This window comes from Protopterus annectens, chromosome 7.part1, assembly GCF_019279795.1.
Source record: "Protopterus annectens isolate FY-2018-M chromosome 7.part1, PAN1.0, whole genome shotgun sequence".
Lineage (NCBI taxonomy): Eukaryota > Metazoa > Chordata > Ceratodontiformes > Protopteridae > Protopterus > Protopterus annectens.
In genome coordinates this window covers 338,175,000-338,188,581 of record NC_056740.1, presented here as the reverse complement: position 1 = coordinate 338,188,581, position 13,582 = coordinate 338,175,000, and positions in this window count along the sequence as shown.

Here is a 13,582-nt window from a genome sequence, read left to right as displayed (position 1 = left end):
AATGAGCAGGGATTACTTCAAATACGTAATGTGAAGGAGGGTTTGAAGCTGCTGAAGATCTGAACTTCTCCCCATGCAGATATGGGAACCAGCTTCAAAATAAGGAGTTAGCATGGCCAGCATCTAGGAGATCATATGAGGAAGTATGCATGGGTCACTTTTGTACCATTGTACACATGACACCTAAATTAGAGTGACCAACCTGCCTACAAAGATGAAAGACATGAACATTATGTTACATGTACAGTAACTCAAAATCTTCAATGGGTTCTTATTCAGTAAAGCATTTATTCTGTACAACTATCATCTTTTTTATAGAGAGTACCCTCTGACAAAACGTCTTATTGACTATGCAGAAACCAACATTATAAGGAGTTGCAGGCCCTTATGATTTCAATTCTTTTCCATAAATGAAAAACATGCCAGCAATGAACATAATACAATAATTAAAATATACAAAGCAAAGTACAAACTTAAGGTTGCTAAAGATAACAAAGGAAATTACAAATCCTTCTTCAGTTATGTCAAAGAATTAAGGAATAATGTCCAACAATGCACTGGTCATATCTATAATAACATACATTCTGATCCAAGAATATAGCCAATATTATCAGCAAACAAATTTTGTGCTAACTTCACTCCACCTACCCACATTGTTTCCCCTACTATCCATGAAAATTTAGTATTCCCCAGTCATCTTGGACAAAATTTTTGAATCCCTTCAATGGCTAAAAATTATACTGTCATGGGACCAGACAGTATACCAGGCTGTATTCTTATCAGTGGCAAGTATGTACTATCTAAACCTCTTCTTAAACTATTCAAATACAGCCTATTTGCAGAGTTTGTGTCTGATGCCTGGAGAACAACCACTGTTACTCTCCTACATGAGGCTGGCAGCCCCTGTACAGATCTAAGTTCTCACCAACTTATATGCAAAGCCATGGAATGCATCCTAGCAGAACTCATTTATGAAGTCATATAGAACTTAACTGATCTAGTCCCCAATGACCTTGGTTTTGTGAAGAGCAGGTCCTATGTCCTGAACCTAATACATTTTGAAAATGAGCATACTGCATATCTCAACCTGGTGAAAGCTTTTGGCACTATCCCCCATAATGGTACCATTGCAAAATTAAACGAATGTTGTCCGTGGGATTGCAAACTGGATATCTAACAGAATATGAAGTTATGAAAGTTTTTGGTACCCTCTCTGAATATAAAATTGTAATTATTGAGGCACAACATGGCTGGGCCCACTTTTATTTAGAATTTATTTTGCAGACATCCAAGACAATATCCCAGAAGTATGGTTAGCCAAGATTGCTGTCCACTAATACTGAATAGCTTTGACAAGGGTTAGAATATGCGCATACCCAATGTACCAAAACTGGTCCCAAGCTAAATGCAAAAAAAAAAAAAAAGTGCAGCGTAGTATTGTTCAGCAAAATTGCTGCTCCTACCTTGTATGTTATTAATGGTACACCTCTTCAGATGAAGTCATAAGAAAGCTGGCTATTAAAGCAAACAACCTTCTCTCATTTGATCATCATGTTTCCATCATAACCAGGAAATCCTTGTGTCTGACCCATTTAATTTCCAAGGGAATATCTTCAAGATCCAAATAAGTCATCCTACCACTGTACTGTTCACTTATAAGACCCACATCTAATACAGCGTCCATTTTTGAATGTACAAATCCAAACATATTGCTTAACTGGAAAAGATGCAGAGATTTCTAACCAAGAAAATTAAAAGCCTTGGATCCTTCAACTTCCCTGGATAGAAAAGCATAAGTATCCCTATACTCAGTGGCCAATCAGCTGCTGTAAGGTGACCTGCAGGTCACTTTATCTGCAATGAAAGACCTAATCCTATTTGATCACTTATTTCTTCACAAAACCAGCAGCTCTACAAACACCTGCACTAGGAACCTCACTCAACAGCAGCAAATAAACAAACTTCACTGGAGAGAGAAATTCCTAACACAATGAATTTCCAGCCTAAGGAATAAGTTACCACATTATGTCAGAGTACTACACTGGCTAACTTTAAGGCTAGTCTTGACAAATGGATGGATAAACATAAATTTACACCAGGGTTATCATGTTCCTTTCTTCATGATCTGGGAAATGAGCACTATTAATTGCTTCAAAAGGATGGCAAGAACTTTTAAGTGTGTCTATTTTAAGTGTGTCTGTGGCTAGGGCTCATATGGCCCTCTTGATCACTTTCCTAGTATTGTTGCCAGAGTCCTATGTTCCTTAATCCCAAGCCAGGTAAAAATCCTAATGCTGACACAGCGGCAAAACAAGAAAACAGGTTGTGTTAAAAACAAAACTTGATCAGAATGAGGGAGTGATTCCCTCAGCCCTTATTTGCCTACTCTGTGACCTTGAGTAAGTCATTTAACCAGACAGTGAACCATACCTCTCAACTGTACAGCTTTTCGCAGAATGTCCAGATTTTTGCCTCATATTTTTGGTGTGTTCCTCCTAAAATCTGCATCTTTCTGGTAAATAGCTGAGGATTGAAGTCATTAAATAATGACAAATATTTGAGTTTTAGACTCCACATCCTTCAGAAAAATCCATTCTAATGGAAACCTATTATTCTATCAACTTTCTAAGTTTGTAAGAGCAATATTTAAAATCTGTCCCTGTTTGTCCCCCCTCATTTAGGCTTTGTGCAGATTTTTTGCTCTAAGAGGTTGAGAGGTATCCTGGACCACACCTGAAAAGGGACTGTGTCTAGTGGACCTACATAGGTTCATAGGTTCATACTAGGCTATCTGCCCTAGGGCATTTATAAGCCTAGCCAGAGTGTGTTTGGCTTTCGCCAACCATTTTAAATTAATTTTGCTATGCCTTTTTTTGAGGTTAGTATACTGTGCCTCTGTCTAACAGTGACACAGAAGTGATAGCCGGGGTAAACCTACGATCTCCCATCCTCTCATCAAGATTCCTCTTGAAGAGAGTCAATGTGGGACTCTGCATAACCTGGACTGGGATTTTATTCCAGAGTGAAGGGAGCCTCTGGGTTATGAATCTGTCCCTCCAGCATGTCCTATTTATTTCAGTGCTGAGGTTCAAGTCTCCCGAGCGCGTAGCTCGATGGGATTTGGATTTTCTGAGGTGCAGCATGTCCATTAATTCCGGGTTGGACATGGCTTTATATGTCAGGCACAGATCGCCTCTGAGCAGGTGGTATGCCACTGAGTAGAGCTGGAGTTTCTTTAACCGGGCAGCATATGGCATCTGTTTGAGCCCTTTGATCCTCTTGGTGAGGTACTTTTGGGGTATTTCCAGTTGCTGCAGGTGTCTGGTAAGGTACATCCCAAAAGGGGCATTGTACTCAATTATGGGCCTGATGAGGGATGAGTAAAGAGGTACGATGACCTCCCCTGATCTAGATGTGAATCCCTTCATGATTAGGTGGGCTATATAAAAGGTTTTTCTAACCACTTTGGCCACGTGGTTGTCAAATGAGAGATTGCCATCAACTTGGGTCCCCAGGTCCCTAATGACTTCTTCTGTACTTAATGGATTACCACCTATGTGGTAATTTGTGGGCACTTTGTTTTTGCCAAAGGGGATGACTATACACTTGTTGGCGTTTAGCTTGAGGCCATGGCTCTGGCACCAGTTGTCTGTTTCTATGAGGCCCTTTTGGAGGATGCTTGTGTCGGCTGGAGAGTTGATTATGGCGCCCAGTTTGCAGTCATCTGCGAACTTGGTCAGCCACAGTCCTTCCGTGTTGGCCTGTACCGAGAAATATATACCGAACAAGAGAGGTCCCAGGACTGAGCCTTGTGGGACGCCACTTGTAACTGGTTTGGAGTCTGACATGGCTCCAGCAATTCTAACCATGTGGGTTCTGTCCTTGAGCCAGTTTGCAACCCATCTAGTGACATAGGGGTTTATATTTAAGCTGGTGAGCTATCTATAATGCCAGTGGGGTATTGTATCGAAGGCTTTTGAGGTCCAGGTAGGCTGTGTGGACCAGCTTCCCTCGTCAATGGCCTTGGTGGCTGTTTCAAAGAAATCGACCAGGTTTAAGAGGCAGGATCTGCCCTTAACAAAGCCAAACTGGGTAGGATCCAGTGTCTGTAGGTCCCCAATATTTTTATTTATGAGGTCCATGATGATCCTTTCCATAGCTTTGCAGACCAAGCTAGTCAGGCTTATGGGGCGATAGTTTCCAGGATCCGTTGAGGCACCACCTTTGTGGAGAGGGGCCACTGTTGCTGTTCGCCACTCTTTGGGTACATATCCTGTAGTAAGGCTAAGATTGAACAGTAGTTTTATGTTTGGGTTTAGCTCTTCTTGGAGTTCATGTAGGACGCAGCCCGGGACACCATCTGGTCCCATTGATGCTGTGTTTTTTGCTTTGGAGAGGGCGGCTCTTACCTGAGCATCTGAGATGTCAGGGGGGCAGCACTCTGTTGGGATAGATATTTGTCCTTTTGGTGGGGAGGGGGGAGAAGTTTGCACTGAACCTGTCAGCTAGGATGTTGGCAATGTCTGTGGGCTCGGTGTATTTTTTGTCATTTTGGACCAATTCTGAGCATATCTGGGAATTCCCACCCAGGTTCCTAACATAACTAAAGAAAGTCTTGTGATTATCCTTAGTGTCCTGTGCAATTTTTCTCTCGAAGCTGGCCTTAGACGATTTTATGAGTGTCCGTAGTTTTTTGCTAATACTGATCAGAGATGCCTTCCCTTTTTGGGATTTTGCTCTATCATGTAGTAGCTTCCTCCTTCTATTGTATAGTTTGTTTATGGCTGGGGTCCACCAGACAGGGCGTCTGCCTTTGGAGGATTGGGTCTTGGTTTTATTTGGGATTGCATGATCCATGCATTCCTGAAGGTGTTCATAGAATGCGTTTATAAAGGATTCTGCGGTCTGGGCGTATTTTCCACAGGTCCGGGGCTTTGAAGGATTTACCTCGGTTTTGAGGCGTGTGAAATTTGCTTTAGAGAAGTTTTTCACTGTGGTTTTCTGGGCAGGGGTGTGGTCGGGATGTGAATATCCAGTGAGATTAGTTTATGGTCTGATCTTACCAGTGAGGGATACACTTCTGGTCTGGAGCATAGTGTCCCCATGTTGGTGATGATCAGGTCCAGTATGTTTTCCCCTCTTGTGGGAGTGGTAACAAGTTGTTCCATAGCATTTGAGTTTATAAATTCTAGGAACCTTTGGGCTAGGGTGTTGGAGCTAGAGTAATGCTCCCAGTCTATGTTTAGGTAGTTGAAGTCGCCCAATATAATGGTGTTTGGAGAGACCTTCATATTTTCCAGTATTCTCAGGAAGGCCAAGTGGGGTTCCTGTGTTTGGGAGGGTGGTCTGTAGCAGGCTATAAACTGGAAGGCAGTTTTACCCACAGTTAGTTGCACATGGATAGTCTCTGATGCTTCGTGCTGTGCCACCAACCTGGAGGTGTGGGTATCTTTGACAAATATTGATACTCCCCTCCTTTTGTGGTTCGGTCCAAGTTTTGGGGCGAAAAGCATGGTATGAGGTATAACCTGGTAGTGCTGGGGTGCTCTCGGGAGCCTTGAACCAGGTTTCTGTTACTGCACAGATATCGATGTTCTCCATGCTAAGGAGAGTTTCGATGCGTGCATCTTGAGGTTTAGACTTCTGGCGTTGAGTAGCATTACTCTTAGTTTCTTATCCCTTGTGATACCTATGGAGGTGGGTTTCTCTTTTGAGCCTTGCCTAAAAAGGCACTATGGGGTAGCAAGAGCCTTTGCCAATATCCGAAGGCCCAGGGTGACAGGTGCAAGCCGTCCCTAGCGAAGCATCGTGGCTTGTCGAGCATGTCATCCCAGGCTGACAGGCATTGGATCCCCTTTGAATGACACCAACACTTAAGCCAATTGTTGAAATTGATCATCTTGTCTTCATATTGTGGCATCATTCTTGGTAAGGGTAAGATGCTACTCAAGGTCAGGGTCATACCGGCCTGGGCTACATGCTCAGAGAGCTCCTCTATGTCTCTTTTCATGTAGCCCAGGGAGGTACGTCTCAGGTCATTCACACCAGCATGGACAATGACTGAGTCATATTTGTACTTGCCTTGGAGTGACCTGAGTGCTTGTGTTATGTGGCGGATCCTAGCGCCCGACAGGCAGCTCACCGTGACCTTCTCCTTGTTCAGCCTGGTGAGCGGGACGTCAGTGTGCCTGACGATAGAGTCACCTATTACAAGTGTATCAGGTGTGTTGTTTAGCCTTAAGGGCTATGACTGTTCAGCACACTGGCTTTGTGAGCTATGTGTTGCACGTGTTTTGTTTTGGGGTAGCGGTTGCTTGGGTGTCTGCTTTGGAGGTCTCTGCTGCTTAGGCAGATTTTTATTTAGAGCCTCCGAGTATGTTTTTGTGTGTTTATGTGTTTGGTTTGTTGTCGTGGTAGGTCTATGTGAGACTGGAATTGTAGTGAGTGTGGTTTCCTTCTCCTCCTGACTGGTTACGCCAGTACTGAGTTGAGAGAGCTTAGCCTCCAGTTTGGCTATATGGTTGCATCTCTCAAATGTGTTTGAATTTGTTGGGAGGAGGAGAGGGTTGTCTGTGTACATGAGGCAGTTGTAACATTGCCTCACATGGTTAACAAATGGGCATTATTATTATTACTGTCCTGCTAAATGGGAAACCCTCATAGATCTGAAGTAGGTATTACATAACTTTTCTGTTTCTTTTTTCAAGGTCCCTCTCTTTCAGTGGGGTATTTACCCTGAAGGATAAATACAAAGTTGTATATGAAGAAAGAAGGACTGAGATGAAGTTTCTGTGAGATGTTCCATTAAAAACGTTCACGTCATCAATCATCATTTAAAGGCCACACTAACAGTATTGAGCTGATGTGTTACAAAACAAAGATCATCGGAAAGCAAAACTCAATATCATGGTCTTTACTATTTGGCAAGTTCTAGTCTGTGATGCCTAATACTGAGAAGTAACAGAAAGCTGTGTTGTGTGCAGTTGATTTGATATGGCATAGAAAAGTTTTATTTTTCCCATATAAATAAAATGTATATTTCACTTTATTTTACATGTTTGCAGATACCAGCTGGTGCACTGCATTAGGGGACAGGAAATATTTTCCATATACGAAAGAGGTATATTGTACTTTATTTACATATTTGCAAACATTATTTGGTGAGAAATAAACATACAGCAACATAGTATTAATTGTTTGAGAAGCACTAGCCTATCTGAGAAGTGTACCTTAAAACTAATACAACCCAGAGATACCATTCTGTGTGTGGCTGAATTAATTTAGACATCAGACAGGAAGTTCATTTATATCTAGTGGAACTACAACATTATGTTTTGCATTTTACAGGGGACTAGAAACAGATTTTTATCCATTCAAGTTACAACATTTTGTTTTGCACTTTCTGTGCTGAGCTTCTCTGTAGACAATAGAACAGCTTTGTATTCTTGTATCAAGAGTTCTATGTCATACAGCAGATGGGAAACAAGAAATTAGAAGTGATGTACTTACCATAACTTGGCATCTGTGCTGTCCATTTTCATTCTTCCTCAAGAATGGATCAAGGATTCAGTCTTCAGATCTGACTCTGCTGCGTTTACAAAACTTTGGATTCAAATCTCAAGCTCCTCCCTCTACCCATAATGCTCTATTACAGCCCCAACTCCGCAGATTGAGTTTGCTACCTTACTGCTGACTGTGTTATACAGACAGACAGAAACAAGGGATAGATAAGGCTCAAACAAGGAACACGAGGGTTCCTATAACATCCAAAGATCCTTCTAGGAGTGACAGTGCTGGGTGATGGTTGGGAGAGAAGGTGAGAAAGAATGTAGATGGACAGCACAGATGCCAAGTTACGGTTAGTACATAACTTCTAAATCTAATGTTGTCCTTTTCATTCTTCCTCATGAATGGGTCAGAGTCCCCAACTATGTAACGCTTGAGAGGCCCTCAAAGAAGGAGATGCCGGAGCACTGTCGAACCAAAGGAAGCTCTGCTTCTGGACACAATGTCTAATTTGTAATGTGTAACAAAGGTATGAGTCTTTGACCAAGTGGCTGCAGTGCAGATATCACCAACTGAAATTCTAGAGGAAAAGGCAGATGAAGTAGCTGTAGATCTAGTGGAATGTGTTCTAGGAGGACGAGGTAACTCCAACCTTTTTAATATAAATCAGCGCGATGCAATCAGTAATCCATTTGGCCAGAGTAATTTTGGATACTGCCTGACCCAAGTAGTTAAGGGAAAAGGATATAAACAACTGCTCAGACTCCCTGTACTGTTTTGTTCTGTGAAAATAAAAACATAATTGCCTGTGGACATCAAGAAGGTGCAACATATCCTTACCTTTAGTAGTAAAGTTTGGAAAGAAAACTGGTAATTTTATGGACTGGGTAATGTTAGTCTCTGTGACCACTTTAGGCAAAAAGGAAGAGTTGGTTCATAGAGACACCCTATCACTATGGAAACTAATCTAAGGAGGCCTAGCCGATAAGCCCTGGAGTTCAGAATTTCTTTTTGCTGAAGTGATAGCTACTAAAAAGATTGTTTTCTGAGAAAGAAACTTCATGTTGCATTTATCCCCTGTTTCAAAGGGTTTCTAAGTTAACCCCTGAGGGATCACTGTCAAATCCTCCACCAAACTCTAAATGTCACACACCACAGTAAACCACTCCTAGAATTAAACTGGCTTGAACTCCCCAATCAACTTGCCTTTATTCAGCTATCCACCTTGCACAACCTTATTTTCAAACCTACTGCCTGCCCTGCACTAGCCAACCTAGTCATACCATAAACAACAAATCAATCCCTACGATCAGAAGACAAAAATCTCTTAGCTAACTCAAAACCCACAAGAAAACCTGGTCACTCCCTGTATTCATACTCTGTCTCTATACTTTGAAATTCACTACCTCTAGCTACCAGATCTGTACCTAGCCTAACGCATTTCAAAGCCTCTTTAAAAAATCATCTCAAAAATACATGGCTCTGCTCCTGCATAAAGCCTGCCTAATACTCGTCTTCCTCTTCTTCCACACTAGCCTCATCGTCCTCTTCTGTCACATTTCAATCCCTCACAGACTGCAAGATTCTAAGGCTCTTCTAACTCCTCCTCTGTTTATATACCATATCCTTAAGCTACTGCTCAGGTTTTATTGCTTCAGTTCTTCTCAACTCTCTCTCTCTCTCACTATCTATCTGCATCACTAACTTTCTGGCTGCTATTTTCCTAACTGAAACTAACATTCTATTTTGCATGTACTATTACAGTCAATGTCACATATTGCACTACCCACTACTATTTTTTGGACACGGTCTACATCATGTATGGTGAGAGTGACTATTATTGTCTGTAATGTTTTAACTGTATAGAACTGTCTAGATGTGTAGTGATATATTGCAACATCTTGTAGCGGTTTGTTCTGTCAACTTATTTTTTGTATAGTATTTCTAATGTAATTTTTATTGTACTGGATTATACTGTATTTGTATTGTACTGTATGTGGAGCTTTTCTCCCCGAGCCTCTGCTGAAAACAGGTTCTGTAGACCCAATTAGACCACCCTGGTAAAGAAATGTCAAATAAATAAAAAATAAATAAATAAATACAATCCCAAGGAGGAGAGAGATCCTTTATTGGAGGTCTAAGGAGGAAAATTCCCTTCATGAAAGCTTTACATAATCTGTTTGATTGAAAGACCACTCGTGAGGAAACAGTATGGAACTGCTGCATCTGTCTGCCAGTGCATTAGTTTTCCCTGGTATGAGTGTTGCAATAAGAAAGCGGTCTGAAGAGATCGCCTATTCCCAGACCCTCGTGGCCTCTCTGCACAATGGGTAGGAATAGGTTCCTTCTTGTTTGTTGATGTACCAGACTACTGTTGTGTTGTCCATATGGATTGCAATAGTCCCTAGAGGGAGAACATCCTGAAAAGCTTGCAACATTAGGAGGACTGCTCTAATGTCTAAGACATTGATATGCAACTTGGCCTCCGAGGGGGACATGTGCCTTAAACTATCTTTCCCATGAAATGCCCCACCCCAAACCCCAGTTGGGAAGCATCCATGGTCACTGTAGATTTTGGGGGAGGAAGACAGAATGGTTTGCCCAGGAAGAGGTTGTCTGACTGGATCCAACAGTAAAGATTATGTTTGCAAAATTGGAGTGAGTTTTATGGGAAATGATAGAGCCTGTTAAAGAATGGACCAGTATCTATTGAAGGATTCACATAAATAATCTTGTTAGAGGAACTACAAAAATGTCAGCTGACACTAAGCCAAGAGCTTTTTAACACTAGTTTCACTGGGGTGAATGGAAGAGACAGTAAGTCCCTCATCTGGTTTCTCAAAGATGTGATGCAATGAAGAAGAAATGATGCCACTTCAGTCGTAGTATCCAGATGAGTTCCTATAAATTCCAGAGTCTGTACAGACGTCACCCTCAATTTGGCAAGATTTACTGTAATGTCTAGGGATTTGGAGATCTGAAGCAAGTAATCCCTGGCTTGCAGAAATTGATGCCTGTTCAGGGCAGTGAGAAGCCAATTGTTGAGATAGGAAAACACCTGGAATCCTTTGAGTCTCAAATGAGATGCCACAACTGCCATGCATTTGTTGAACACCCTGGGGTCTGTGGTGAGTCCAAAGGGCAGTGCTCTGAATTCATAATTATTGGCTCCCAGCCAAAAGTGCAGGTGTCTCCTGGATTGCCTGTCTATTTTGATGTGGTAGTATGCATCCTGGAGATCTACAGAGTACATCCAACCATCATTGTGCAGAAGAGGCAGAATGGACTGCACCATAACCATTCAGAACTTTGACTTCTCACATACTGATTTAAATTGCTTAGATCCAGAATTTGTCTCAAGTCCCCTGTTTCCTTTGGCACTAAAAAGAAGCAGGAGTAAGTTCCAAATCCTATCTGTTTGGGTGGAACCTCCTGAATGGCTCTTTTTTGTAGCAGCTTTTGAATTTCCTGAGCTGCATACTCCCTCTGACTGGATGGAATGTTGGGGTGTTTCTTTCTTTGGACAGGAGGTGGAAGGGGAAAGGGTATGTAACAACCTCTGGATATGATTTTTAGCACCAAGCATTTTTTGTGATATAGGTTCAGGCATTTAGGTGCAAGGAAAAATGACCCCCCACTGCCTCCAGTGATAGACAATTGGGCAATGCTTCAGGAGCTCTGATAGGGCCTATCAGAGAAGGTTTCTCTGAAGGCCTGGTTTTCCAGACCACCTCTGCCCCTGGGGTGATGTCTGCCATTGAAACCACCTCTGCCTCTGGAGGAAGCATCCCTATGAGAGTCCTGGAAAGGTCCCTGAGATTTCCAGAACCACATTTTCTTATCACCTCGCTGGTTCCTAACTTGATTCTAACAACAAACAGGGTCTTTCCCTCCTGCTCGCTGCAGGTGAACATGTCTTTCACTGATGACCTGAACATGAAGTAGCCATCAAAGTGGGCATTAACAAAGGATGCACTGAAGGGTTCCACGAAGTCACATAGCCTCATCCAGGCATGTCATCCTAACGGCTATGCCTGAACCAGTTGCTTGTGACGCAGTCTCCGCTGTATGGAAGATCAGCCTCATTGATGAAATGGCAATGGAAAAAAGAGTAGCCAGTTGAGGAGAACCCTTCTTGAGATCCTCAGCTGACATGGACTCAGACAGAGAGTTTGAAAGCTCCTTGATCAAACTCTCTGTAAGCAAGTAAAATGTGCCAGGTCATTTAACAACCTTAGTGTGAATGTGGCTGAGGCGTAAATGTGCTTACCAAACCTGCCCATCACTGTGGACTCCTTGTTCAGTGGATGGACAGAAGATCTTTGCTCCACTAGCTCCTTCTTAGTGGCTGCCACCACAACTATGGCATCAACTGGGATTCCCTTGCTCCAGTGAGGTCTATCTGAAGAATGGGCTTGACAGTGTCCAATTCCTTCCAAGCATTTCAGTAAACCAGGTCAATACGTTCACCCACTGGGGGGGGGTCACCCAAGACATAGATGAGCAAGCCCCAAAAGCCTCCAGGAACATGGATTCCTGAGGAGAAGGAGTTTGGGGGGACCAGCCACCTTTCTGTTTGAGGATTTCCAGAATGTCCCTGAAGGAGACATAGGCTCATAGGACAATACTAGGCTATTGGCCCAGAGGCCTTTATAAGCCTAGCTAAGAATTTCTCCCATGTTCCCACAAAGTCAGCATCTGTTTCCCCCCATCCAGCAGGGACACAGGTGGGTAGCCTACAGCATCTGGTATTCCCAGGCAGTCTTCCATCCAAGTACTAACCAGGCCTGACCCTGATTAGCTTCCAAGATCAGATGAGATCAGGCATAGATTAGTACTAGGATAACTGCCCTTGTGGTCCATTTTAAGCCTATCCAATTACCTCATGTCAAAAACAAACCCTGCACCATGTGTTTGCAAGGTAAACACCTTAACCATCATTCCAAACTTGGATACAAGTTGGTCAGGTGGTGATCAGGAGGATCCTTCCCCCTCATTAAAATCAGTGTCCTTCATGAGAGCCTCCTCTTGCACTTTCTCTTACGAGGTACCTCTTCCATAGGGTGCTCTGGAGAAGTATCAGAGGAAAGGGGAAATCCCTCTGAGGAACACAAATGGAGGCTTCCCTGAGCTGCCTGACCCTGAGGAGCAGAAATGATGGGCTCAAAACTTGGACTTGATGGGGGGGTGAGGGATAGGATCTGAGACTAGACAGGATGGCTTTCTATGCAAAGAGAAAGCCCTTTCTACTACTTGGAAGGCTGATGAACCCAGGTAAACCTCTCCCCCCTTCCTTGGAGCCAAAACAGCAGAAGAAGGTAGGTTGGGGCTGTCGTTCATCTTGGTTTACAATTGAAGATGAACAGATGGGGTAGTTTGTTTATATGCTTTATTACATAGAAACACATCAGGATAGATAGTAGCAGTGCAAAATACAAAATAGCTGATTAATTGACAGACTACATAGACATGCATGCTTACATCTCAACAGCTTACTACAAAATGGCAGTCAGGTTCGCACATGCTCAGTATTTATACACTTGTGCAAGCCCATAGAAAGCTTCTTAAAGTTATCCATACATACTGATCTACATCTTGCAGCTTTAATGAATTGCCCACAATGCAATGACAACTGAAAAAGACATGCAATTATACAGACACTGATAAATAAGCACAACGTTCATGTCCTTATGTCCATGTTGCTGTGTATCTGGAACATGGTCTGGAAATGCAACCTGATCTAGTGATGCAGCAATCAGAACTGGGTTTAGCAACAGGGACATTCATTGGTGAACAAACAGATTTTGGAGTTTTGGGATTCTTCTCAGGAACAGGGATATTTACTGGAACATCCTCTGGAATTGGAGCACTGGATAACTCACTGTGAGATTTAGAGTCTTTCTCGTAGGTATGACACTGCAATACAGGCTCAGACACCAGGACCAAATGTTTCTGATTCCACCTAAATTCTACTCCTTGTGATTCCACAATGTATAATCTCAGCTCTGGACATACACGTTTCACAACTCCAATCTGATCAAAACCTTTGGACGTCTGCATCCTCACTATCTCCCCT